Source organism: Chiloscyllium punctatum, chromosome 34 (assembly GCF_047496795.1).
Source record: "Chiloscyllium punctatum isolate Juve2018m chromosome 34, sChiPun1.3, whole genome shotgun sequence".
NCBI lineage: Eukaryota > Metazoa > Chordata > Chondrichthyes > Orectolobiformes > Hemiscylliidae > Chiloscyllium > Chiloscyllium punctatum.
Window position 1 is genome coordinate 48,935,455 of NC_092772.1, and position 24,930 is coordinate 48,960,384.

General features: G+C 52.9%; 20 non-coding genes across 20 annotated transcripts; all 20 read left to right on the top strand.

Annotated features, from left to right (window-relative positions):
• The first annotated feature begins 65 nt into the window (after positions 1 to 65).
• trnat-ugu (transfer RNA threonine (anticodon UGU)) lies at positions 66 to 138 on the top strand. Its single transcript has one exon. It is a non-coding gene; the product is annotated as a tRNA-Thr (tRNA).
• Positions 139 to 1,289: 1,151 nt separating this feature from the next.
• trnat-ugu (transfer RNA threonine (anticodon UGU)) lies at positions 1,290 to 1,362 on the top strand. The gene has a single exon. It is a non-coding gene; the product is annotated as a tRNA-Thr (tRNA).
• A 1,150-nt stretch (positions 1,363 to 2,512) lies between these two features.
• trnat-ugu (transfer RNA threonine (anticodon UGU)) lies at positions 2,513 to 2,587 on the top strand. The gene has a single exon. It is a non-coding gene; the product is annotated as a tRNA-Thr (tRNA).
• Positions 2,588 to 3,736: 1,149 nt separating this feature from the next.
• trnat-ugu (transfer RNA threonine (anticodon UGU)) lies at positions 3,737 to 3,809 on the top strand. Its single transcript has one exon. It is a non-coding gene; the product is annotated as a tRNA-Thr (tRNA).
• Positions 3,810 to 4,960: 1,151 nt separating this feature from the next.
• On the top strand, positions 4,961 to 5,033 carry trnat-ugu (transfer RNA threonine (anticodon UGU)). The gene has a single exon. It is a non-coding gene; the product is annotated as a tRNA-Thr (tRNA).
• Positions 5,034 to 6,184: 1,151 nt separating this feature from the next.
• Positions 6,185 to 6,257, top strand: trnat-ugu (transfer RNA threonine (anticodon UGU)). Its single transcript has one exon. It is a non-coding gene; the product is annotated as a tRNA-Thr (tRNA).
• A 1,151-nt stretch (positions 6,258 to 7,408) lies between these two features.
• Positions 7,409 to 7,481, top strand: trnai-uau (transfer RNA isoleucine (anticodon UAU)). Its single transcript has one exon. It is a non-coding gene; the product is annotated as a tRNA-Ile (tRNA).
• A 1,151-nt stretch (positions 7,482 to 8,632) lies between these two features.
• Positions 8,633 to 8,705, top strand: trnat-ugu (transfer RNA threonine (anticodon UGU)). Its single transcript has one exon. It is a non-coding gene; the product is annotated as a tRNA-Thr (tRNA).
• Positions 8,706 to 9,856: 1,151 nt separating this feature from the next.
• trnat-ugu (transfer RNA threonine (anticodon UGU)) lies at positions 9,857 to 9,929 on the top strand. Its single transcript has one exon. It is a non-coding gene; the product is annotated as a tRNA-Thr (tRNA).
• A 1,157-nt stretch (positions 9,930 to 11,086) lies between these two features.
• On the top strand, positions 11,087 to 11,159 carry trnat-ugu (transfer RNA threonine (anticodon UGU)). Its single transcript has one exon. It is a non-coding gene; the product is annotated as a tRNA-Thr (tRNA).
• A 1,152-nt stretch (positions 11,160 to 12,311) lies between these two features.
• On the top strand, positions 12,312 to 12,384 carry trnat-ugu (transfer RNA threonine (anticodon UGU)). The gene has a single exon. It is a non-coding gene; the product is annotated as a tRNA-Thr (tRNA).
• A 1,156-nt stretch (positions 12,385 to 13,540) lies between these two features.
• trnat-ugu (transfer RNA threonine (anticodon UGU)) lies at positions 13,541 to 13,613 on the top strand. Its single transcript has one exon. It is a non-coding gene; the product is annotated as a tRNA-Thr (tRNA).
• A 1,157-nt stretch (positions 13,614 to 14,770) lies between these two features.
• On the top strand, positions 14,771 to 14,843 carry trnat-ugu (transfer RNA threonine (anticodon UGU)). Its single transcript has one exon. It is a non-coding gene; the product is annotated as a tRNA-Thr (tRNA).
• A 1,152-nt stretch (positions 14,844 to 15,995) lies between these two features.
• On the top strand, positions 15,996 to 16,068 carry trnat-ugu (transfer RNA threonine (anticodon UGU)). The gene has a single exon. It is a non-coding gene; the product is annotated as a tRNA-Thr (tRNA).
• A 1,156-nt stretch (positions 16,069 to 17,224) lies between these two features.
• On the top strand, positions 17,225 to 17,297 carry trnap-ugg (transfer RNA proline (anticodon UGG)). The gene has a single exon. It is a non-coding gene; the product is annotated as a tRNA-Pro (tRNA).
• A 1,152-nt stretch (positions 17,298 to 18,449) lies between these two features.
• trnat-ugu (transfer RNA threonine (anticodon UGU)) lies at positions 18,450 to 18,522 on the top strand. Its single transcript has one exon. It is a non-coding gene; the product is annotated as a tRNA-Thr (tRNA).
• A 1,151-nt stretch (positions 18,523 to 19,673) lies between these two features.
• On the top strand, positions 19,674 to 19,746 carry trnat-ugu (transfer RNA threonine (anticodon UGU)). The gene has a single exon. It is a non-coding gene; the product is annotated as a tRNA-Thr (tRNA).
• Positions 19,747 to 20,898: 1,152 nt separating this feature from the next.
• On the top strand, positions 20,899 to 20,971 carry trnat-ugu (transfer RNA threonine (anticodon UGU)). Its single transcript has one exon. It is a non-coding gene; the product is annotated as a tRNA-Thr (tRNA).
• Positions 20,972 to 22,115: 1,144 nt separating this feature from the next.
• Positions 22,116 to 22,188, top strand: trnat-ugu (transfer RNA threonine (anticodon UGU)). Its single transcript has one exon. It is a non-coding gene; the product is annotated as a tRNA-Thr (tRNA).
• A 2,408-nt stretch (positions 22,189 to 24,596) lies between these two features.
• trnat-ugu (transfer RNA threonine (anticodon UGU)) lies at positions 24,597 to 24,669 on the top strand. Its single transcript has one exon. It is a non-coding gene; the product is annotated as a tRNA-Thr (tRNA).
• Positions 24,670 to 24,930: the final 261 nt, after the last annotated feature.

A 24,930-nucleotide genomic window follows, 5' to 3' on the forward strand; every position in this document is an offset into this window, starting at 1 on the left:
TCCCAAGCGCTTTGAGTCAGCCAGTGTGAACCAATCAGCCGCGAGCGCTGGTTGCAGTGCCACCCGGCTCCATAGCTCAGCGGTGAGAGCACTGGTCTTGTAAACCAGGGGTCGTGAGTTCAAATCTCACTGGGGCCTCGTCACCCGTGCTGCCCGGCCCGGCCAAAGCCGACTCTGTTTCAACGCTCGGGATGAGACTGAGGAGCACTTTGTTGGAATCGCTCCACGCCAGTTTGTGGTCCAAGCGGCTCCTTTGGCAGCACGAGCGTTCACCCTCCAACCACCGGATGAACGAGTCGAGTTCAGGAAAAACCCTGTTGGTCTGACAGCTTGCTGCTGTTTTTGTCAATCAAGAGCTTGGGAATTGATGTCTGAAACACCAAGGTCATTACCCTGAAGTGACAGACACCTGTCTCCTCTCAAACCTGTTGAGCTTTTCCTGCAACTTCTGTTTTTGTCACTTACAGCGTTGAGTTGAAATCCACAAACTTCTTTTTTCTGCAGGCAAAGAACGGGGCTGTGTGTGTTCACGGATTTAACTTTGAGATCGCTGACCCCAGTCACTCCAAGCGAGCGAATGACAATTCCCAATTATGTCTGGACAGAAATCACAGAAGCATAGGATCTCTCCAGTTTGGAAACAGGCCATTCCGCCCGACGAGTCGCTCAGTGGTTCTCACTGCTGCCTGACAGCGCTACTAGGGACCCAGGCTCGATTCCAACTGTCGGGAGTCGATTCCGTGTCGAGTTTGCACATTCTCCCAGAGTCTGCGTGGGTTTGCTCGGGTTTCCTCCCACAGTCCAAAGACGTGCAGGTCGAGTGAATTGGCCATTCTAAATTGTCATCGATGCATTATTCAGTGAGAAACGGGTCTGGGCGGGTTACTCTTCAGAGGATCGATGTGGACTTGTTGGGCTGAAGGTCCTGTTTCCACACTGTAGCCAATCTAATTTATTCTAATCTCGTCAACACCGACCCTGCAGAGAGCAATCGACCCAGATCCTTTGCGCACACTGCATCATTCTCCATTGAATGCTGACTAATCCACCCTTCCGGGCCCGCACAATCACCGGACACAATGGGACAATGAAGCATGGCCAATCCCGCAAACGCTACACATCTTTGTACTGAGAGCGGTAACCGGAGCAGCCGGAGCAAACCCACGCGCGGGCAGAATGTTCAAACTGCACAGACGGTGACGCGAGGGTCGACTGGAACCTGTGTCCCAAGCGCTTTGAGTCAGCCAGTGTGAACCAATCAGCCGCGAGCGCTGGTTGCAGCGCCACCCGGCTCCATAGCTCAGCGGTTTGAGCACTGGCCTTGTAAACCAGGGGTCGTGAGTTCAAATCTCACTGGGGCCTCGTCATCCGTGCTGCCCGGCCCGGCCAAAGCCGACTCTGTTTCAACGCTCGGGATGAGACTGAGGAGCACTTTGTTGGAATCGCTCCACGCCAGTTTGTGGTCCAAGCGCCTCCTTTGGCAGCACGAGCGTTCACCCTCCAACCACCGGATGAACGAGTCGAGCTCAGGAAAAACCCTGTTGGTCTGACTGCTTGCTGCTGTTTTTGTCAATCAAGAGCTTGGGAATTGATGTCTGAAACACCAAGGTCATTACCCTGAAGTGACAGACACCTGTCTCCTCTCAAACCTGTTGAGCTTTTCCTGCAACTTCTGTTTTTGTCAATTACAGCGTTGAGTTGAAATCCACAAACTTCTTTTTTCTGCAGGCAAAGAACGGGGCTGTGTGTGTTCACGGATTTAACTTTGAGATCGCTGTCCCCAGTCACTCCAAGCGAGCGAATGACAATTCCCAATTATGTCTGGACAGAAATCACAGAAGCATAGGATCTCTCCAGTTTGGAAACAGGCCATTCCGCCCGACGAGTCGCTCAGTGGTTCTCACTGCTGCCTGACAGCGCTACAAGGGACCCAGGCTCGATTCCAACTGTCGGGAGTCGATTCCGTGTCGAGTTTGCACATTCTCCCAGAGTCTGCGTGGGTTTGCTCGGGTTTCCTCCCACAGTCCAAAGACGTGCAGGTCGAGTGAATTGGCCATTCTAAATTGTCATCGATTGTCATTCAGTGAGAAACGGGTCTGGGCGGGTTACTCTTCAGAGGATCGATGTGGACTTGTTGGGCTGAAGGGCCTGTTTCCACACTGTAGCCAATCTAATTTATTCTAATCTCGTCAACACCGATCCTGCAGAGAGCAATCGACCCAGATCCATTGCGCACACTGCATCATTCTCCATTGAATGCTGACTAATCCACCCTTCCGGGCCCGCACAATCACCGGACACAAGGGGACAATGAAGCATGGCCAATCCCGCAAACGCTACACATCTTTGTACTGAGAGCGGTAACCGGAGTAGCCGGAGCAAACCCACGCGCGGGCAGAATGTTCAAACTGCACAGACGGTGACGCGAGGGTCGATTGGAACCTGTGTCCCAAGCGCTTTGAGTCAGCCAGTGTGAACCAATCAGACGCGAGCGCTGAGCGCAGCGCCACCCGGTTCTGTAGCTCAACGGTTAGAGCACTGGTCTTGTAAACCAGAGGTCGTGAGTTCAAATCTCACTGGGGCATCGTCATCCGTGCTGCCCGGCCCGGCCAGAGCCGACTCTGTTTCAACGCTCCGGATGAGACTGAGGAGCACTTTGTTGGAATCGCTCCACGCCAGTTTGTGGTCCAAGCGGCTCCTTTGGCAGCACGAGCGTTCACCCTCCAACCACCGGATGAACGAGTCGTGTTCAGGAAAAACCCTGTTGGTCTGACAGCTTGCTGCTGTTTTTGTCAATCAAGAGCTTGGGAATTGATGTCTGAAACACCAAGGTCATTACCCTGAAGTGACAGACACCTGTCTCCTCTCAAACCTGTTGAGCTTTTCCTGCAACTTCTGTTTTTGTCAATTACAGCGTTGAGTTGAAATCCACAAACTTCTTTTTTCTGCAGGCAAAGAACGGGGCTGTGTGTGTTCACGGATTTAACTTTGAGATCGCTGTCCCCAGTCACTCCAAGCGAGCGAATGACAATTCCCAATTATGTCTGGACAGAAATCACAGAAGCATAGGATCTCTCCAGTTTGGAAACAGGCCATTCCGCCCGACGAGTCGCTCAGTGGTTCTCACTGCTGCCTGACAGCGCTACTAGGGACCCAGGCTCGACTCCAACTGTCGGGAGTCGATTCCGTGTCGAGTTTGCACATTCTCCCAGAGTCTGCGTGGGTTTGCTCGGGTTTCCTCCCACAGTCCAAAGACGTGCAGGTCGAGTGAATTGGCCATTCTAAATTGTCATCGATGCATTATTCAGTGAGAAACGGGTCTGGGCGGGTTACTCTTCAGAGGATCGATGTGGACTTGTTGGGCTGAAGGGCCTGTTTCCACACTGTAGCCAATCTAATTTATTCTAATCTCGTCAACACCGACCCTGCAGAGAGCAATCGACCCAGATCCATTGCGCACACTGCATCATTCTCCATTGAATGCTGACTAATCCACCCTTCCGGGCCCGCACAATCACCGGACACAATGGGACAATGAAGCATGGCCAATCCCGCAAACGCTACACATCTTTGTACTGAGAGCGGTAACCGGAGTAGCCGGAGCAAACCCACGCGCGGGCAGAATGTTCAAACTGCACAGACGGTGACGCGAGGGTCGATTGGAACCTGTGTCCCAAGCGCTTTGAGTCAGCTAGTGTGAACCAATCAGCCGCGAGCGCGGTGCCCAGCGCCACCTGGCTCTATAGCTCAGCGGTTAGAGCACTGGTCTTGTAAACCAAGGATCGTGAGTTCAAATCTCACTGGGGCCTCGTCATCCGTGCTGCCCGGCCCGACCAAAGCCGACTCTGTTTCAACGCACGGGATGAGACTGAGGAGCACTTTGTTGGAATCGCTCCACGCCAGTTTGTGGTCCAAGCGGCTCCTTTGGCAGCACGAGCGTTCACCCTCCAACCACCGGATGAACGAGTCGAGTTCAGGAAAAACCCTATTGGTCTGACTGCTTGCTGCTGTTTTTGTCAATCAAGAGCTTGGGAATTGATGTCTGAAACACCAAGGTCATTACCCTGAAGTGACAGACACCTGTCTCCTCTCAAACCTGTTGAGCTTTTCCTGCAACTTCTGTTTTTGTCAATTACAGCGTTGAGTTGAAATCCACAAACTTCTTTTTTCTGCAGGCAAAGAACGGGGCTGTGTGTGTTCACGGATTTAACTTTGAGATCGCTGTCCCCAGTCACTCCAAGCGAGCGAATGACAATTCCCAATTATGTCTGGACAGAAATCACAGAAGCATAGGATCTCTCCAGTTTGGAAACAGGCCATTCCGCCCGACGAGTCGCTCAGTGGTTCTCACTGCTGCCTGACAGCGCTACTAGGGACCCAGGCTCGATTCCAACTGTCGGGAGTCGATTCCGTGTCGAGTTTGCACATTCTCCCAGAGTCTGCGTGGGTTTGCTCCGGTTTCCTCCCACAGTCCAAAGACGTGCAGGTCGAGTGAATTGGCCATTCTAAATTGTCATCGATGCATTATTCAGTGAGAAACGGGTCTGGGCGGGTTACTCTTCAGAGGATCGATGTGGACTTGTTGGGCTGAAGGGCCTGTTTCCACACTGTAGCCAATCTAATTTATTCTAATCTCGTCAACACCGATCCTGCAGAGAGCAATCGACCCAGATCCATTGCGCACACTGCATCATTCTCCATTGAATGCTGACTAATCCACCCTTCCGGGCCCGCACAATCACCGGACACAAGGGGACAATGAAGCATGGCCAATCCCGCAAACGCTACACATCTTTGTACTGAGTGCGGTAACCGGAGCAGCCGGAGCAAACCCACGCGCGGGCAGAATGTTCAAACTGCACAGACGGTGACGCGAGGGTCGATTGGAACCTGTGTCCCAAGCGCTTTGAGTCAGCCAGTGTGAACCAATCAGCCGCGAGCGCTGGTTGCGGTGCCACCCGGCTCCATAGCTCAACGGTTAGAGCACTGGTCTTGTAAACCAGAGGTCGTGAGTTCAAATCTCACTGGGGCCTCGTCATCCGTGCTGCCCGGCCCGGCCAAAGCCGACTCTGTTTCAACGCTCGGGATGAGACTGAGGAGCATTTTGTTGGAATCGCTCCACGCCAGTTTGTGGTCCAAGCGCCTCCTTTGGCAGCACGAGCGTTCACCCTCCAACCACCGGATGAACGAGTCGAGCTCAGGAAAAACCCTGTTGGTCTGACTGCTTGCTGCTGTTTTTGTCAATCAAGAGCTTGGGAATTGATGTCTGAAACACCAAGGTCATTACCCTGAAGTGACAGACACCTGTCTCCTCTCAAACCTGTTGAGCTTTTCCTGCAACTTCTGTTTTTGTCACTTACAGCTTTGAGTTGAAATCAACAAACTACTTTTTTCTGCAGGCAAAGAACGGGGCTGTGTGTGTTCACGGATTTAACTTTGAGATCGCTGACCCCAGTCACTCCAAGCGAGAGAATGACAATTCCCAATTATATCTGGACAGAAATCACAGAAGCATAGGATCTCTCCAGTTTGGAAACAGGCCATTCCGCCCGACGAGTCGCTCAGTGGTTCTCACTGCTGCCTGACAGCGCTACTAGGGACCCAGGCTCGATTCCAACTGTCGGGAGTCGATTCCGTGTCGAGTTTGCACATTCTCCCAGAGTCTGCGTGGGTTTGCTCGGGTTTCCTCCCACAGTCCAAAGACGTGCAGGTCGAGTGAATTGGCCATTCTAAATTGTCATCGATGCATTATTCAGTGAGAAACGGGTCTGGGCGGGTTACTCTTCAGAGGATCGATGTGGACTTGTTGGGCTGAAGGTCCTGTTTCCACACTGTAGCCAATCTAATTTATTCTAATCTCGTCAACACCGACCCTGCAGAGAGCAATCGACCCAGATCCTTTGCGCACACTGCATCATTCTCCATTGAATGCTGACTAATCCACCCTTCCGGGCCCGCACAATCACCGGACACAATGGGACAATGAAGCATGGCCAATCCCGCAAAAGCTACACATCTTTGTACTGAGAGCGGTAACCGGAGCAGCCGGAGCAAACCCACGCGCGGGCAGAATGTTCAAACTGCACAGACGGTGACGCGAGGGTCGACTGGAACCTGTGTCCCAAGCGCTTTGAGTCAGCCAGTGTGAACCAATCAGCCGCGAGCGCTGGTTGCAGTGCCACCCGGCTCCATAGCTCAGCGGTGAGAGCACTGGTCTTGTAAACCAGGGGTCGTGAGTTCAAATCTCACTGGGGTCTCGTCACCCGTGCTGCCCGGCCTGGCCAAAGCCGACTCTGTTTCAACGCTCGGGATGAGACTGAGGAGCACTTTGTTGGAATCGCTCCACGCCAGTTTGTGGTCCAAGCGGCTCCTTTGGCAGCACGAGCGTTCACCCTCCAACCACCGGATGAACGAGTCGAGTTCAGGAAAAACCCTGTTGGTCTGACCGCTTGCTGCTGTTTTTGTCAATCAAGAGCTTGGGAATTGATGTCTGAAACACCAAGGTCATTACCCTGAAGTGACAGACACCTGTCTCCTCTCAAACCTGTTGAGCTTTTCCTGCAACTTCTGTTTTTGTCACTTACAGCGTTGAGTTGAAATCCACAAACTTCTTTTTTCTGCAGGCAAAGAACGGGGCTGTGTGTGTTCACGGATTTAACTTTGAGATCGCTGACCCCAGTCACTCCAAGCGAGCGAATGACAATTCCCAATTATGTCTGGACAGAAATCACAGAAGCATAGGATCTCTCCAGTTTGGAAACAGGCCATTCCGCCCGACGAGTCGCTCAGTGGTTCTCACTGCTGCCTGACAGCGCTACTAGGGACCCAGGCTCGATTCCAACTGTCGGGAGTCGATTCCGTGTCGAGTTTGCACATTCTCCCAGAGTCTGCGTGGGTTTGCTCGGGTTTCCTCCCACAGTCCAAAGACGTGCAGGTCGAGTGAATTGGCCATTCTAAATTGTCATTGATGCATTATTCAGTGAGAAACGGGTCTGGGCGGGTTACTCTTCAGAGGATCGATGTGGACTTGTTGGGCTGAAGGTCCTGTTTCCACACTGTAGCCAATCTAATTTATTCTAATCTCGTCAACACCGACCCTGCAGAGAGCAATCGACCCAGATCCTTTGCGCACACTGCATCATTCTCCATTGAATGCTGACTAATCCACCCTTCCGGGCCCGCACAATCACCGGACACAATGGGACAATGAAGCATGGCCAATCCCGCAAACGCTACACATCTTTGTACTGAGAGCGGTAACCGGAGCAGCCGGAGCAAACCCACGCGCGGGCAGAATGTTCAAACTGCACAGACGGTGACGCGAGGGTCGACTGGAACCTGTGTCCCAAGCGCTTTGAGTCAGCCAGTGTGAACCAATCAGCCGCGAGCGCGGGTTGCAGTGCCACCCGGCTCCATAGCTCAGCGGTTTGAGCACTGGCTTTATAAACCAGGGGTCGTGAGTTCAAATCTCACTGGGGCCTCGTCATCCGTGCTGCCCGGCCCGGCCAAAGCCGACTCTGTTTCAACGCTCGGGATGAGACTGAGGAGCACTTTGTTGGAATCGCTCCACGCCAGTTTGTGGTCCAAGCGCCTCCTTTGGCGGCACGAGCGTTCACCCTCCAACCACCGGATGAACGAGTCGAGCTCAGGAAAAACCCTGTTGGTCTGACTGCTTGCTGCTGTTTTTGTCAATCAAGAGCTTGGGAATTGATGTCTGAAACACCAAGGTCATTACCCTGAAGTGACAGACACCTGTCTCCTATCAAACCTGTTGAGCTTTTCCTGCAACTTCTGTTTTTGTCAATTACAGCGTTGAGTTGAAATCCACAAACTTCTTTTTTCTGCAGGCAAAGAACGGGGCTGTGTGTGTTCACGGATTTAACTTTGAGATCGCTGACCCCAGTCACTCCAAGCGAGCGAATGACAATTCCCAATTATGTCTGGACAGAAATCACAGAAGCATAGGATCTCTCCAGTTTGGAAACAGGCCATTCCGCCCGACGAGTCGCTCAGTGGTTCTCACTGCTGCCTGACAGCGCTACTAGGGACCCAGGCTCGATTCCAACTGTCGGGAGTCGATTCCGTGTCGAGTTTGCACATTCTCCCAGAGTCTGCGTGGGTTTGCTCGGGTTTCCTCCCACAGTCCAAAGACGTGCAGGTCGAGTGAATTGGCCATTCTAAATTGTCATCGATGCATTATTCAGTGAGAAACGGGTCTGGGCGGGTTACTCTTAAGAGGATCGATGTGGACTTGTTGGGCTGAAGGTCCTGTTTCCACACTGTAGCCAATCTAATTTATTCTAATCTCGTCAACACCGACCCTGCAGAGAGCAATCGACCCAGATCCTTTGCGCACACTGCATCATTCTCCATTGAATGCTGACTAATCCACCCTTCCGGGCCCGCACAATCACCGGACACAATGGGACAATGAAGCATGGCCAATCCCGCAAACGCTACACATCTTTGTACTGAGAGCGGTAACCGGAGCAGCCGGAGCAAACCCACGCGCGGGCAGAATGTTCAAACTGCACAGACGGTGACGCGAGGGTCGACTGGAACCTGTGTCCCAAGCGCTTTGAGTCAGCCAGTGTGAACCAATCAGCCGCGAGCGCTGGTTGCAGTGCCACCCGGCTCCATAGCTCAGCGGTTAGAGCACTGGTCTTGTAAACCAGGGGTCGTGAGTTCAAATCTCACTGGGGCCTCGTCATCCGTGCTGCCCGGCCCGGCCAAAGCCGACTCTGTTTCAACGCTCGGGATGAGACTGAGGAGCACTTTGTTGGAATCGCTCCACGCCAGTTTGTGGTCCAAGCGGCTCCTTTGGCAGCACGTGCGTTCACCCTCCAACCACCGGATGAACCAGTCGAGCTCAGGAAAAACACTGTTGGTCTGACTGCTTCCTGCTGTTTTTGTCAATCAAGAGCTTGGGAATTGATGTCTGAAACACCAAGGTCATTACCCTGAAGTGACAGACACCTGTCTCCTCTCAAACCTGTTGAGCTTTTCCTGCAACTTCTGTTTTTGTCACTTACAGCGTTGAGTTGAAATCCACAAACTTCTTTTTTCTGCAGGCAAAGAACGGGGCTGTGTGTGTTCACGGATTTAACTTTGAGATCGCTGACCCCAGTCACTCCAAGCGAGCGAATGACAATTCCCAATTATGTCTGGACAGAAATCACAGAAGCATAGGATCTCTCCAGTTTGGAAACAGGCCATTCCGCCCGACGAGTCGCTCAGTGGTTCTCACTGCTGCCTGACAGCGCTACTAGGGACCCAGGCTCGATTCCAACTGTCGGGAGTCGATTCCGTGTCGAGTTTGCACATTCTCCCAGAGTCTGCGTGGGTTTGCTCGGGTTTCCTCCCACAGTCCAAAGACGTGCAGGTCGAGTGAATTGGCCATTCTAAATTGTCATCGATGCATTATTCAGTGAGAAACGGGTCTGGGCGGGTTACTCTTCAGTGGATCGATGTGGACTTGTTGGGCTGAAGGGCCTGTTTCCACACTGTAGCCAATCTAATTTATTCTAATCTCGTCAACACCGACCCTGCAGAGAGCAATCGACCCAGATCCATTGCGCACACTGCATCATTCTCCATTGAATGCTGACTAATCCACCCTTCCGGGCCCGCACAATCACCGGACACAATGGGACAATGAAGCATGGCCAATCCCGCAAACGCTACACATCTTTGTACTGAGAGCGGTAACCGGAGCAGCCGGAGCAAACCCACGCGCGGGCAGAATGTTCAAACTGCACAGACGGTGACGCGAGGGTCGATTGGAACCTGTGTCCCAAGCGCTTTGAGTCAGCCAGTGTGAACCAATCAGCCGCGAGCGCTGAGCGCAGCGCCACCCGGCTCCGTAGCTCAGCGGTTAGAGCACTGGTCTTGTAAACCAGGGGTCGTGAGTTCAAATCTCACTGGGGCCTCGTCATCCGTGCTGCCCGGTCCGGCCCGGCCAGAGCCGACTCTGTTTCAACGCTCGGGTTTGAGACTGAGGAGCACTTTGTTGGAATCGCTCCACGCCAGTTTGTGGTCCAAGCGGCTCCTTTGGCAGCACGAGCGTTCACCCTCCAACCACCGGATGAACGAGTCGAGCTCAGGAAAAACCCTGTTGGTCTGACAGCTTGCTGCTGTTTTTGTCAATCAAGAGCTTGGGAATTGATGTCTGAAACACCAAGGTCATTACCCTGAAGTGACAGACACCTGTCTCCTCTCAAAACTGTTGAGCTTTTCCTGCAACTTCTGTTTTTGTCACTTACAGCGTTGAGTTGAAATCCACAAACTTCTTTTTTCTGCAGGCAAAGAACGGGGCTGTGTGTGTTCACGGATTTACCTTTGAGATCGCTGACCCCAGTCACTCCAAGCGAGCGAATGACAATTCCCAATTATGTCTGGACAGAAATCACAGAAGCATAGGATCTCTCCAGTTTGGAAACAGGCCATTCCGCCCGACGAGTCGCTCAGTGGTTCTCACTGCTGCCTGACAGCGCTACTAGGGACCCAGGCTCGATTCCAACTGTCGGGAGTCGATTCCGTGTCGAGTTTGCACATTCTCCCAGAGTCTGCGTGGGTTTGCTCGGGTTTCCTCCCACAGTCCAAAGACGTGCAGGTCGAGTGAATTGGCCATTCTAAATTGTCATCGATGCATTATTCAGTGAGAAACGGGTCTGGGCGGGTTACTCTTCAGTGGATCGATGTGGACTTGTTGGGCTGAAGGGCCTGTTTCCACACTGTAGCCAATCTAATTTATTCTAATCTCGTCAACACCGACCCTGCAGAGAGCAATCGACCCAGATCCTTTGCGCACACTGCATCATTCTCCATTGAATGCTGACTAATCCACCCTTCCGGGCCCGCACAATCACCGGACACAATGGGACAATGAAGCATGGCCAATCCCGCAAACGCTACACATCTTTGTACTGAGAGCGGTAACCGGAGCAGCCGGAGCAAACCCACGCGCGGGCAGAATGTTCAAACTGCACAGACGGTGACGCGAGGGTCGATTGGAACCTGTGTCCCAAGCGCTTTGAGTCAGCCAGTGTGAACCAATCAGCCGCGAGCGCTGCGCGTAGCGCCACCCGGCTCCATAGCTCAGCGGTTCGAGCACTGGTTTTGTAAACCAGGGGTCGTGAGTTCAAATCTCACTGGGGCCTCGTCATCCGTGCTGCACGGCCCGGCCAGAGCCGACTCTGTTTCAACGCTCGGGTTTGAGACTGAGGAGCACTTTGTTGGAATCGCTCCACGCCAGTTTGTGGTCCAAGCGGCTCCTTTGGCAGCACGAGCGTTCACCCTCCAACCACCGGATGAACGAGTCGAGCTCAGGAAAAACCCTGTTGGTCTGACAGCTTGCTGCTGTTTTTGTCAATCAAGAGCTTGGGAATTGATGTCTGAAACACCAAGGTCATTACCCTGAAGTGACAGACACCTGTCTCCTCTCAAACCTGTTGAGCTTTTCCTGCAACTTCTGTTTTTGTCACTTACAGCGTTGAGTTGAAATCCACAAACTTCTTTTTTCTGCAGGCAAAGAACGGGGCTGTGTGTGTTCACGGATTTAACTTTGAGATCGCTGACCCCAGTCACTCCAAGCGAGCGAATGACAATTCCCAATTATGTCTGGACAGAAATCACAGAAGCATAGGATCTCTCCAGTTTGGAAACAGGCCATTCCGCCCGACGAGTCGCTCAGTGGTTCTCACTGCTGCCTGACAGCGCTACTAGGGACCCAGGCTCGATTCCAACTGTCGGGAGTCGATTCCGTGTCGAGTTTGCACATTCTCCCAGAGTCTGCGTGGGTTTGCTCGGGTTTCCTCCCACAGTCCAAAGACGTGCAGGTCGAGTGAATTGGCCATTCTAAATTGTCATCGATGCATTATTCAGTGAGAAACGGGTCTGGGCGGGTTACTCTTCAGTGGATCGATGTGGACTTGTTGGGCTGAAGGGCCTGTTTCCACACTGTAGCCAATCTAATTTATTCTAATCTCGTCAACACCGACCCTGCAGAGAGCAATCGACCCAGATCCATTGCGCACACTGCATCATTCTCCATTGAATGCTGACTAATCCACCCTTCCGGGCCCGCACAATCACCGGACACAATGGGACAATGAAGCATGGCCAATCCCGCAGAAGCTACACATCTTTGTACTGAGAGCGGTAACCGGAGCAGCCGGAGCAAACCCACGCGCGGGCAGAATGTTCAAACTGCACAGACGGTGACGCGAGGGTCGATTGGAACCTGTGTCCCAAGCGCTTTGAGTCAGCCAGTGTGAACCAATCAGCCGCGAGCGCTGCGCGTAGCGCCACCCGGCTCCATAGCTCAGCGGTTAGAGCACTGGTCTTGTAAACCAGGGGTCGTGAGTTCAAATCTCACTGGGGCCTCGTCATCCGTGCTGCCCGGCCCGGCCCGGCCAGAGCCGACTCTGTTTCAACGCTCGGGATGAGACTGAGGAGCACTTTGTTGTAATCGCTCCACGCCAGTTTGTGGTCCAAGCGGCTCCTTTGGCAGCACGAGCGTTCACCCTCCAACCACCGGATGAACGAGTCGAGCTCAGAAAAAACCCTGTTGGTCTGACAGCTTGCTGCTGTTTTTGTCAATCAAGAGCTTGGGAATTGATGTCTGAAACACCAAGGTCATTACCCTGAAGTGACAGACACCTGTCTCCTCTCAAACCTGTTGAGCTTTTCCTGCAACTTCTGTTTTTGTCACTTACAGCGTTGAGTTGAAATCCACAAACTTCTTTTTTCTGCAGGCAAAGAACGGGGCTGTGTGTGTTCACGGATTTAACTTTGAGATCGCTGACCCCAGTCACTCCAAGCGAGCGAATGACAATTCCCAATTATGTCTGGACAGAAATCACAGAAGCATAGGATCTCTCCAGTTTGGAAACAGGCCATTCCGCCCGACGAGTCGCTCAGTGGTTCTCACTGCTGCCTGACAGCGCTACTAGGGACCCAGGCTCGATTCCAACTGTCGGGAGTCGATTCCGTGTCGAGTTTGCACATTCTCCCAGAGTCTGCGTGGGTTTGCTCGGGTTTCCTCCCACAGTCCAAAGACGTGCAGGTCGAGTGAATTGGCCATTCTAAATTGTCATCGATGCATTATTCAGTGAGAAACGGGTCTGGGCGGGTTACTCTTCAGTGGATCGATGTGGACTTGTTGGGCTGAAGGGCCTGTTTCCACACTGTAGCCAATCTAATTTATTCTAATCTCGTCAACACCGACCCTGCAGAGAGCAATCGACCCAGATCCATTGCGCACACTGCATCATTCTCCATTGAATGCTGACTAATCCACCCTTCCGGGCCCACACAATCACCGGACACAATGGGACAATGAAGCATGGCCAATCCCGCAGAAGCTACACATCTTTGTACTGAGAGCGGTAACCGGAGCAGCCGGAGCAAACCCACGCGCGGGCAGAATGTTCAAACTGCACAGACGGTGACGCGAGGGTCGATTGGAACCTGTGTCCCAAGCGCTTTGAGTCAGCCAGTGTGAACCAATCAGCCGCGAGCGCTGCGCGGAGCGCCACCCGGCTCCATAGCTCAGCGGTTAGAGCACTGGTCTTGTAAACCAGGGGTCGTGAGTTCAAATCTCACTGGGGCCTCGTCATCCGTGCTGCCCGGCCCGGCCCGGCCAGAGCCGACTCTGTTTCAACGCTCGGGTTTGAGACTGAGGAGCACTTTGTTGGAATCGCTCCACGCCAGTTTGTGGTCCAAGCGGCTCCTTTGGCAGCACGAGCGTTCACCCTCCAACCACCGGATGAACGAGTCGAGCTCAGGAAAAACCCTGTTGGTCTGACAGCTTGCTGCTGTTTTTGTCAATCAAGAGCTTGGGAATTGATGTCTGAAACACCAAGGTCATTACCCTGAAGTGACAGACACCTGTCTCCTCTCAAACCTGTTGAGCTTTTCCTGCAACTTCTGTTTTTGTCACTTACAGCGTTGAGTTGAAATCCACAAACTTCTTTTTTCTGCAGGCAAAGAACGGGGCTGTGTGTGTTCACGGATTTAACTTTGAGATCGCTGACCCCAGTCACTCCAAGCGAGCGAATGACAATTCCCAATTATGTCTGGACAGAAATCACAGAAGCATAGGATCTCTCCAGTTTGGAAACAGGCCATTCCGCCCGACGAGTCGCTCAGTGGTTCTCACTGCTGCCTGACAGCGCTACTAGGGACCCAGGCTCGATTCCAACTGTCGGGAGTCGATTCCGTGTCGAGTTTGCACATTCTCCCAGAGTCTGCGTGGGTTTGCTCGGGTTTCCTCCCACAGTCCAAAGACGTGCAGGTCGAGTGAATTGGCCATTCTAAATTGTCATCGATGCATTATTCAGTGAGAAACGGGTCTGGGCGGGTTACTCTTCAGTGGATCGATGTGGACTTGTTGGGCTGAAGGGCCTGTTTCCACACTGTAGCCAATCTAATTTATTCTAATCTCGTCAACACCGACCCTGCAGAGAGCAATCGACCCAGATCCATTGCGCACACTGCATCATTCTCCATTGAATGCTGACTAATCCACCCTTCCGGGCCCGCACAATCACCGGACACAATGGGACAATGAAGCATGGCCAATCCCGCAAACGCTACACATCTTTGTACTGAGAGCGGTAACCGGAGCAGCCGGAGCAAACCCACGCGCGGGCAGAATGTTCAAACTGCACAGACGGTGACGCGAGGGTCGATTGGAACCTGTGTCCCAAGCGCTTTGAGTCAGCCAGTGTGAACCAATCAGCCGCGAGCGCTGCGCGGAGCGCCACCCGGCTCCATAGCTCAGCGGTTCGAGCACTGGTTTTGTAAACCAGGGGTCGTGAGTTCAAATCTCACTGGGGCCTCGTCATCCGTGCTGCCCGGCCCGGCCAGAGCCGACTCTGTTTCAACGCTCGGGTTTGAGACTGAGGAGCACTTTGTTGGAATCGCTCCACGCCAGTTTGTGGTCCAAACGGCTCCTTTGGCAGCACGAGCGTTCACCCTCCAACCACCGGATGAACGAGTCGAGCTCAGGAAAAACCCTGTTGGTCTGACAGCTTGCTGCTGTTTTTGTCAATCAAGAGCTTGGGAATTGATGTCTGAAACAGCAAGGTCATTACCCTGAAGTGACAGACACCTGTCTCCTCTCAAACCTGTTGAGCTTTTCCTGCAACTTCTGTTTTTGTCACTTACAGCGTTGAGTTGAAATCCACAAACTTCTTTTTTCTGCAGGCAAAGAACGGGGCTGTGTGTGTTCACGGATTTAACTTTGAGATCGCTGTCCCCAGTCACTCCAAGCGAGCGAATGACAATTCCCAATTATGTCTGGACAGAAATCACAGAAGCATAGGATCTCTCCAGTTTGGAAACAGGCCATTCCGCCCGACGAGTCGCTCAGTGGTTCTCACTGCTGCCTCACAGCGCTACTAGGGACCCAGGCTCGATTCCAACTGTCGGGAGTCGATTCCGTGTCGAGTTTGCACATTCTCCCAGAGTCTGCGTGGGTTTGCTCGGGTTTCCTCCCACAGTCCAAAGACGTGCAGGTCGAGTGAATTGGCCATTCTAAATTGTCATCGATGCATTATTCAGTGAGAAACGGGTCTGGGCGGGTTACTCTTCAGTGGATCGATGTGGACTTGTTGGGCTGAAGGCCCTGTTTCCACACTGTAGCCAATCTTATTTATTCTAATCTCGTCAACACCGACCCTGCAGAGAGCAATCGACCCAGATCCATTGCGCACACTGCATCATTCTCCATTGAATGCTGACTAATCCACCCTTCCGGGCCCGCACAATCACCGGACACAATGGGACAATGAAGCATGGCCAATCCCGCAAACGCTACACATCTTTGTACTGAGAGCGGTAACCGGAGCAGCCGGAGCAAACCCACGCGCGGGCAGAATGTTCAAACTGCACAGACGGTGACGCGAGGGTCGATTGGAACCTGTGTCCCAAGCGCTTTGAGTCAGCCAGTGTGAACCAATCAGCCGCGGGCGCTGAGGGCGGCGCCACCCGGCTCCATAGCTCGGCGGTTAGAGCACTGGTTTTGTAAACCAGGGGTCGTGAGTTCAAATCACGCTGGGGCCTCGTCATCCTTGCTGCCCGGCCCTGCCCGGCCAGAGCCGACTCTGTTTCAACGCTCGGGATGAGACTGAGGAGCACTTTGTTGGAATCGCTCCACGCCAGTTTGTGGTCCAAGCGGCTCCTTTGGCAGCACGAGCGTTCACCCTCCAACCACCGGATGAACGAGTCGAGCTCAGAAAAAACCCTGTTGGTCTGACAGCTTGCTGCTGTTTTTGTCAATCAAGAGCTTGGGAATTGATGTCTGAAACACCAAGGTCATTACCCTGAAGTGACAGACACCTGTCTCCTCTCAAACCTGTTGAGCTTTTCCTGCAACTTCTGTTTTTGTCACTTACAGCGTTGAGTTGAAATCCACAAACTTCTTTTTTCCGCAGGCAAAGAACGGGGCTGTGTGTGTTCACGGATTTAACTTTGAGATCGCTGACCCCAGTCACTCCAAGCGAGCGAATGACAATTCCCAATTATGTCTGGATAGAAATCACAGAAGCATAGGATCTCTCCAGTTTGGAAACAGGCCATTCCGCCCGACGAGTCGCTCAGTGGTTCTCACTGCTGCCTGACAGCGCTACTAGGGACCCAGGCTCGATTCCAACTGTCGGGAGTCGATTCCGTGTCGAGTTTGCACATTCTCCCAGAGTCTGCGTGGGTTTGCTCGGGTTTCCTCCCACAGTCCAAAGACGTGCAGGTCGAGTGAATTGGCCATTCTAAATTGTCATCGATGCATTATTCAGTGAGAAACGGGTCTGGGCGGGTTACTCTTCAGAGGATCGATGTGGACTTGTTGGGCTGAAGGGCCTGTTTCCACACTGTAGCCAATCTAATTTATTCTAATCTCGTCAACACCGACCCTGCAGAGAGGAATCGACCCAGATCCATTGCGCACACTGCATCATTCTCCATTGAATGCTGACTAATCCACCCTTCCGGGCCCACACAATCACCGGACAAAATGGGACAATGAAGCATGGCCAATCCCGCAAACGCTACACATCTTTGTACTGAGAGCGGTAACCGGAGCAGCCGGAGCAAACCCACGCGCGGGCAGAATGTTCAAACTGCACAGACGGTGACGCGAGGGTCGATTGGAACCTGTGTCCCAAGCGCTTTGAGTCAGCCAGTGTGAACGAATCAAACGCGAGCGCTGAGCGCAGCGCCACCCGGCTCCATAGCTCAGCGGTTCGAGCACTGGTTTTGGAAACCAGGGGTCGTGAGTTCAAATCTCACTGGGGCCTCGTCATCCGTGCTGCCCGGCCCGGCCAGAGCCGACTCTGTTTCAACGCTCGGGTTTGAGACTGAGGAGCACTTTGTTGGAATCGCTCCACGCCAGTTTGTGGTCCAAGCGGCTCCTTTGGCAGCACGAGCGTTCACCCTCCAACCACCGGATGAACGAGTCGAGTTCAGGAAAAACCCTGTTGGTCTGACAGCTTGCTGCTGTTTTTGTCAATCAAGAGCTTGGGAATTGATGTCTGAAACACCAAGGTCATTACCCTGAAGTGACAGACACCTGTCTCCTCTCAAGCCTGTTGAGCTTTTCCTGCAACTTCTGTTTTTGTCACTTACAGCGTTGAGTTGAAATCCACAAACTTCTTTTTTCTGCAGGCAAAGAACGGGGCTGTGTGTGTTCACGGATTTAACTTTGAGATCGCTGTCCCCAGTCACTCCAAGCGAGCGAATGACAATTCCCAATTATGTCTGGACAGAAATCACAGAAGCATAGGATCTCTCCAGTTTGGAAACAGGCCATTCCGCCCGACGAGTCGCTCAGTGGTTCTCACTGCTGCCTGACAGCGCTACTAGGGACCCAGGCTCGATTCCAACTGTCGGGAGTCGATTCCGTGTCGAGTTTGCACATTCTCCCAGAGTCTGCGTGGGTTTGCTCGGGTTTCCTCCCACAGTCCAAAGACGTGCAGGTCGAGTGAATTGGACATTCTAAATTGTCATCGATGCATTATTCAGTGAGAAACGGGTCTGGGCGGGTTACTCTTCAGTGGATCGATGTGGACTTGTTGGGCTGAAGGGCCTGTTTCCACACTGTAGCCAATCTAATTTATTCTAATCTCGTCAACACCGACCCTGCAGAGAGCAATCGACCCAGATCCATTGCGCACACTGCATCATTCTCCATTGAATGCTGACTAATCCACCCTTCCGGACCCGCACAATCACCGGACACAATGGGACAATGAAGCATGGCCAATCCCGCAAACGCTACACATCTTTGTACTGAGAGCGGTAACCGGAGCAGCCGGAGCAAACCCACGCGCGGGCAGAATGTTCAAACTGCACAGACGGTGACGCGAGGGTCGATTGGAACCTGTGTCCCAAGCGCTTTGAGTCAGCCAGTGTGAACCAATCAGCCGCGAGCGCTGAGCGGAGCGCCACCTGGCTCCATAGCTCAGCGGTTAGAGCACTGGTCTTGTAAACCCGGGGTCGTGAGTTCAAATTTCACTGGAGCCTTGTCCTCCGTGCTGCCCGGCCCGACCAAAGCCGACTCTGTTTCAACGCTCGGGATGAGACTGAGGAGCACTTTGTTGGAATCGCTCCACGCCAGTTTGTGGGCCAAGCGGCTCCTTTGGCAGCACGAGCGTTCACCCTCCAACCACCGGATGAACGAGTCGAGCTCAGAAAAAACCCTGTTGGTCTGACAGCTTGCTGCTGTTTTTGTCAATCAAGAGCTTGGGAATTGATGTCTGAAACACCAAGGTCATTACCCTGAAGTGACAGACACCTGTCTCCTCTCAAACCTATTGAGCTTTTCCTGCAACTTCTGTTTTTGTCACTTACAGCGTTGAGTTGAAATCCACAAACTTCTTTTTTCTGCAGGCAAAGAACGGGGCTGTGTGTGTTGACGGATTTAACTTTGAGATCGCTGACCCCAGTCACTCCAAGCGAGCGAATGACAATTCCCAATTATGTCTGGACAGAAATCACAGAAGCATAGGATCTCTCCAGTTTGGAAACAGGCCATTCCGCCCGACGAGTCGCTCAGTGGTTCTCACTGCTGCCTGACAGCGCTACTAGGGACCCAGGCTCGATTCCAACTGTCGGGAGTCGATTCCGTGTCGAGTTTGCACATTCTCCCAGAGTCTGCGTGGGTTTGCTCGGGTTTCCTCCCACAGTCCAAAGACGTGCAGGTCGAGTGAATTGGCCATTCTAAATTGTCATCGATGCATTATTCAGTGAGAAACGGGTCTGGGCGGGTTACTCTTCAGTGGATCGATGTGGACTTGTTGGGCTGAAGGGCCTGTTTCCACACTGTAGCCAATCTAATTTATTCTAATCTCGTCAACACTGACCCTGCAGAGAGCAATCGACCCAGATCCATTGCGCACACTGCATCATTCTCCATTGAATGCTGACTAATCCACCCTTCCGGGCCCGCACAATCACCGGACACAATGGGACAATGAAGCATGGCCAATCCCGCAAACGCTACACATCTTTGTACTGAGAGCGGTAACCGGAGCAGCCGGAGCAAACCCACGCGCGGGCAGAATGTTCAAACTGCACAGACGGTGACGCGAGGGTCGATTGGAACCTGTGTCCCAAGCGCTTTGAGTCAGCCAGTGTGAACCAATCAGCCGCGAGCGCTGAGCGGAGCGCCACCTGGCTCCATAGCTCAGCGGTTAGAGCACTGGTCTTGTAAACCAGGGGTCGTGAGTTCAAATCTCACTGGGGCCTCGTCATCCGTGCTGCCCGGCGCGGCCCACAGCCGACTCTGTTTCAACGGTCGGGATGAGACTGAGGAGCACTTTGTTGGAATCGCTCCACGCCAGTTTGTTGTCCAAGCGGCTCCTTTGGCAGCACGAGCGTTCACCCTCCAACCACCGGATGAACGAGTCGAGTTCAGGAAAAACCCTGTTGGTCTGACAGCTTGCTGCTGTTTTTGTCAATCAAGAGCTTGGGAATTGATGTCTGAAACACCAAGGTCATTACCCTGAAGTGACAGACACCTGTCTCCTCTCAAACCTGTTGAGCTTTTCCTGCAACTTCTGTTTTTGTCACTTACAGCGTTGAGTTGAAATCCACAAACTTCTTTTTTCTGCAGGCAAAGAACGGGGCTGTGTGTGTTCACGGATTTAACTTTGAGATCGATGTCCCCAGTCACTTCAAGCGAGCGAATGACAATTCCCAATTATGTCTGGACAGAAATCACAGAAGCATAGGATCTCTCCAGTTTGGAAACAGGCCATTCCGCCCGACGAGTCGCTCAGTGGTTCTCACTGCTGCCTGACAGCGCTACTAGGGACCCAGGCTCGATTCCAACTGTCGGGAGTCGATTCCGTGTCGAGTTTGCACATTCTCCCAGAGTCTGCGTGGGTTTGCTCGGGTTTCCTCCCACAGTCCAAAGACGTGCAGGTCGAGTGAATTGGCCATTCTAAATTGTCATCGATGCATTATTCAGTGAGAAACGGGTCTGGGCGGGTTACTCTTCAGTGGATCGATGTGGACTTGTTGGGCTGAAGGGCCTGTTTCCACACTGTAGCCAATCTAATTTATTCTAATCTCGTCAACACCGACCCTGCAGAGAGCAATCGACCCAGATCCATTGCGCACACTGCATCATTCTCCATTGAATGCTGACTAATCCACCCTTCCGGACCCGCACAATCACCGGACACAATGGGACAATGAAGCATGGCCAATCCCGCAAACGCTACACATCTTTGTACTGAGTGCGGTAACCGGAGCAGCCGGAGCAAACCCACGCGCGGGCAGAATGTTCAAACTGCACAGACGGTGACGCGAGGGTCGATTGGAACCTGTGTCCCAAGCGCTTTGAGTCAGCCAGTGTGAACCAATCAGCCGCGAGCGTGGAGCGCCACGCCACCCGGCTCCATAGCTCAGCGGTTAGAGCACTGGTCTTGTAAACCAGGGGTCGTGAGTTCAAGTCTCACTGGGGCCTCGTCATCCGTGCTGCCCGGCCCGGCCAAAGCCGACTCTGTTTCGGGATGAGACTGAGGAGCACTTTGTTGGAATCGCTCCACGCCAGTTTGTGGTCCAAGCGGCTCCTTTGGCAGCACGAGCGTTCACCCTCCAACCACCGGATGAACGAGTCGAGCTCAGAAAAAACCCTGTTGGTCTGACAGCTTGCTGCTGTTTTTGTCAATCAAGAGCTTGGGAATTGATGTCTGAAACACCAAGGTCATTACCCTGAAGTGACAGACACCTGTCTCCTCTCAAACCTGTTGAGCTTTTCCTGCAACTTCTGTTTTTGTCACTTACAGCGTTGAGTTGAAATCCACAAACTTCTTTTTTCTGCAGGCAAAGAACGGGGCTGTGTGTGTTGACGGATTTAACTTTGAGATCGCTGACCCCAGTCACTCCAAGCGAGCGAATGACAATTCCCAATTATGTCTGGACAGAAATCACAGAAGCATAGGATCTCTCCAGTTTGGAAACAGGCCATTCCGCCCAACGAGTCGCTCAGTGGTTCTCACTGCTGCCTGACAGCGCTACTAGGGACCCAGGCTCGATTCCAACTGTCGGGAGTCGATTCCGTGTCGAGTTTGCACATTCTCCCAGAGTCTGCGTGGGTTTGCTCGGGTTTCCTCCCACAGTCCAAAGACGTGCAGGTCGAGTGAATTGGCCATTCTAAATTGTCATCGATGCATTATTCAGTGAGAAACGGGTCTGGGCGGGTTACTCTTCAGAGGATCGATGTGGACTTGTTGGGCTGAAGGGCCTGTTTCCACACTGTAGCCAATCTAATTTATTCTAATCTCGTCAACACCGACCCTGCAGAGAGCAATCGACCCAGATCCATTGCGCACACTGCATCATTCTCCATTGAATGCTGACTAATCCACCCTTCCGGGCCCGCACAATCACCGGACACAATGGGACAATGAAGCATGGCCAATCCCGCAAACGCTACACATCTTTGTACTGAGAGCGGTAACCGGAGCAGCCGGAGCAAACCCACGCGCGGGCAGAATGTTCAAACTGCACAGACGGTGACGCGAGGGTCGATTGGAACCTGTGTCCCAAGCGCTTTGAGTCAGCCAGTGTGAACCAATCAGCCGCGAGCGCTGAGCGCAGCGCCACCCGGCTACATAGCTCAGCGGTTAGAGCACTGGTTTTGTAAACCAGGGGTCGTGAGTTCAAATCTCACTGGGGCCTCGTCATCCGTGCTGCCCGGCCCGGCCCGGCCCGGCCCGACCAAAGCCGACTCTGTTTCAACGCTCGGGATGAGACTGAGGAGCACTTTGTTGGAATCGCTCCACGCCAGTTTGTGGTCCAAGCGGCTCCGTTGGCAGCACGAGCGTTCACCCTCCAACCACCGGATGAACGAGTCGAGCTCAGAAAAAACCCTGTTGGTCTGACAGCTTGCTGCTGTTTTTGTCAATCAAGAGCTTGGGAATTGATGTCTGAAACACCAAGGTCATTACCCTGAAGTGACAGACACCTGTCTCCTCTCAAACCTGTTGAGCTTTTCCTGCAACTTCTGTTTTTGTCACTTACAGCGTTGAGTTGAAATCCACAAACTTCTTTTTTCCGCAGGCAAAGAACGGGGCTGTGTGTGTTGACGGATTTAACTTTGAGATCGCTGACCCCAGTCACTCCAAGCGAGCGAATGACAATTCCCAATTATGTCTGGACAGAAATCACAGAAGCATAGGATCTCTCCAGTTTGGAAACAGGCCATTCCGCCCGACGAGTCGCTCAGTGGTTCTCACTGCTGCCTGACAGCGCTACTAGGGACCCAGGCTCGATTCCAACTGTCGGGAGTCGATTCCGTGTCGAGTTTGCACATTCTCCCAGAGTCTGCGTGGGTTTGCTCGGGTTTCCTCCCACAGTCCAAAGACGTGCAGGTCGAGTGAATTGGCCATTCTAAATTGTCATCGATGCATTATTCAGTGAGAAACGGGTCTGGGCGGGTTACTCTTCAGAGGATCGATGTGGACTTGTTGGGCTGAAGGGCCTGTTTCCACACTGTAGCCAATCTAATTTATTCTAATCTCGTCAACACCGACCCTGCAGAGAGCAATCGACCCAGATCCATTGCGCACACTGCTTCATTCTCCATTGAATGCTGACTAATCCACCCTTCCGGGCCCGCACAATCACCGGACACAATGGGACAATGAAGCATGGCCAATCCCGCAAACGCTACACATCTTTGTACTGAGAGCGGTAACCGGAGCAGCCGGAGCAAACCCACGCGCGGGCAGAATGTTCAAACTGCACAGACGGTGACGCGAGGGTCGATTGGAACCTGTGTCCCAAGCGCTTTGAGTCAGCCAGTGTGAACCAATCAGCCGCGAGCGCTGAGCGCAGCGCCACCCGGCTCCATAGCTCAGCGGTTAGAGCACTGGTCTTGTAAACTAAGGGTCGTGAGTTCAAAACTCACGAGGGCCTCGTCCTCCGTGCTGCCGGGCCCGACCAAAGCCGACTCTGTTTCAACGCTCGGGATGAGACTGAGGAGCACTTTGTTGGAATCGCTTCACGCCAGTTTGTGGTCCAAGCGGCTCCTTTGGCAGCACGAGCGATCACCCCCCAACGACCGGATGAACGAGTCGAGCTCAGGAAAAACCCGGTTGGACTGACTGACTGCTTGCTGATGTTTTTGTCAATCAAGAGCTTGGGAATTGATGTCTGAAACAGCAAGGTCATTACCCTGAAGTGACAGACACCTGTCTCCTCTCAAACCTGTTGAGCTTTTCCTGCAACTTCTGTTTTTGTCACTTACAGCGTTGAGTTGAAATCCACAAACTTCTTTTTTCTGCAGGCAAAGAACGGGGCTGTGTGTGTTGACGGATTTAACTTTGAGATCGCTGACCCCAGGCACTCCAAGCGAGCGAATGACAATTCCCAATTATGTCTGGACAGAAATCACAGAAGCATAGGATCTCTCCAGTTTGGAAACAGGCCATTCCGCCCAACGAGTCGCTCAGTGGTTCTCACTGCTGCCTCACAGCGCTACTAGGGACCAAGGCTCGATTCCAACTGTCGGGAGTCGATTCCGTGTCGCGTTTGCACATTCTCCCAGAGTCTGCGTGGGTTTGCTCCGGTTTCCTCCCACAGTCCAAAGACGGGCAGGTCGAGTGAATTGGCCATTCTAAATTGTCATCGATGCATTATTCAGTGAGAAACGGGTCTGGGCGGGTTACTCTTCAGAGGATCGATGTGGACTTGTTGGGCTGAAGGGCCTGTTTCCACACTGTAGCCAATCTAATTTATTCTAATCTCGTTAACACCGACCCTGCAGAGAGCAATCGACCCAGATCCATTCCGCACACTGCATCATTCTCCATTGAATGCTGACTAATCCACCCTTCCGGGCCCGCACAATCACCGGACACAATGGGACAATGAAGCATGGCCAATCCCGCAAACGCTACACATCTTTGTACTGAGATCGGTAACCGGAGCAGCCGGAGCAAACCCACGCGCGGGCAGAATGTTCAAACTGCACAGACGGTGACGCGAGGGTCGATTGGAACCTGTGTCCCAAGCGCTTTGAGTCAGCCAGTGTGAACCAATCAGCCGCGAGCGCTGAGCGCTGAGCGCTGAGCGGCGCGCCACCCGGCTCCATAGCTCAGCGGTTAGAGCACTGGTCTTGTAAACCAGGGGTCGTGAGTTCAAATCTCACTGGGGCCTCGTCATCCGTGCTGCCCGGCCCGGCCAGGCCCGACTCTGTTTCAACGCTTGGGATGAGACTGAGGAGCACTTTGTTGGAATCGCTCCACGCCAGTTTGTGGTCCAAGCGGCTCCTTTGGCAGCACGAGCGTTCACCCCCCAACCACCGGATGAAAGAGTCGAGCTCAGGAAAAACCCTGTTGGACTGTCTGCTCGCTGCTGTTTTTGTCAATCAAGAGCTTGGGAATTGATGTCTGAAACAGCAAGGTCATTACCCTGAAG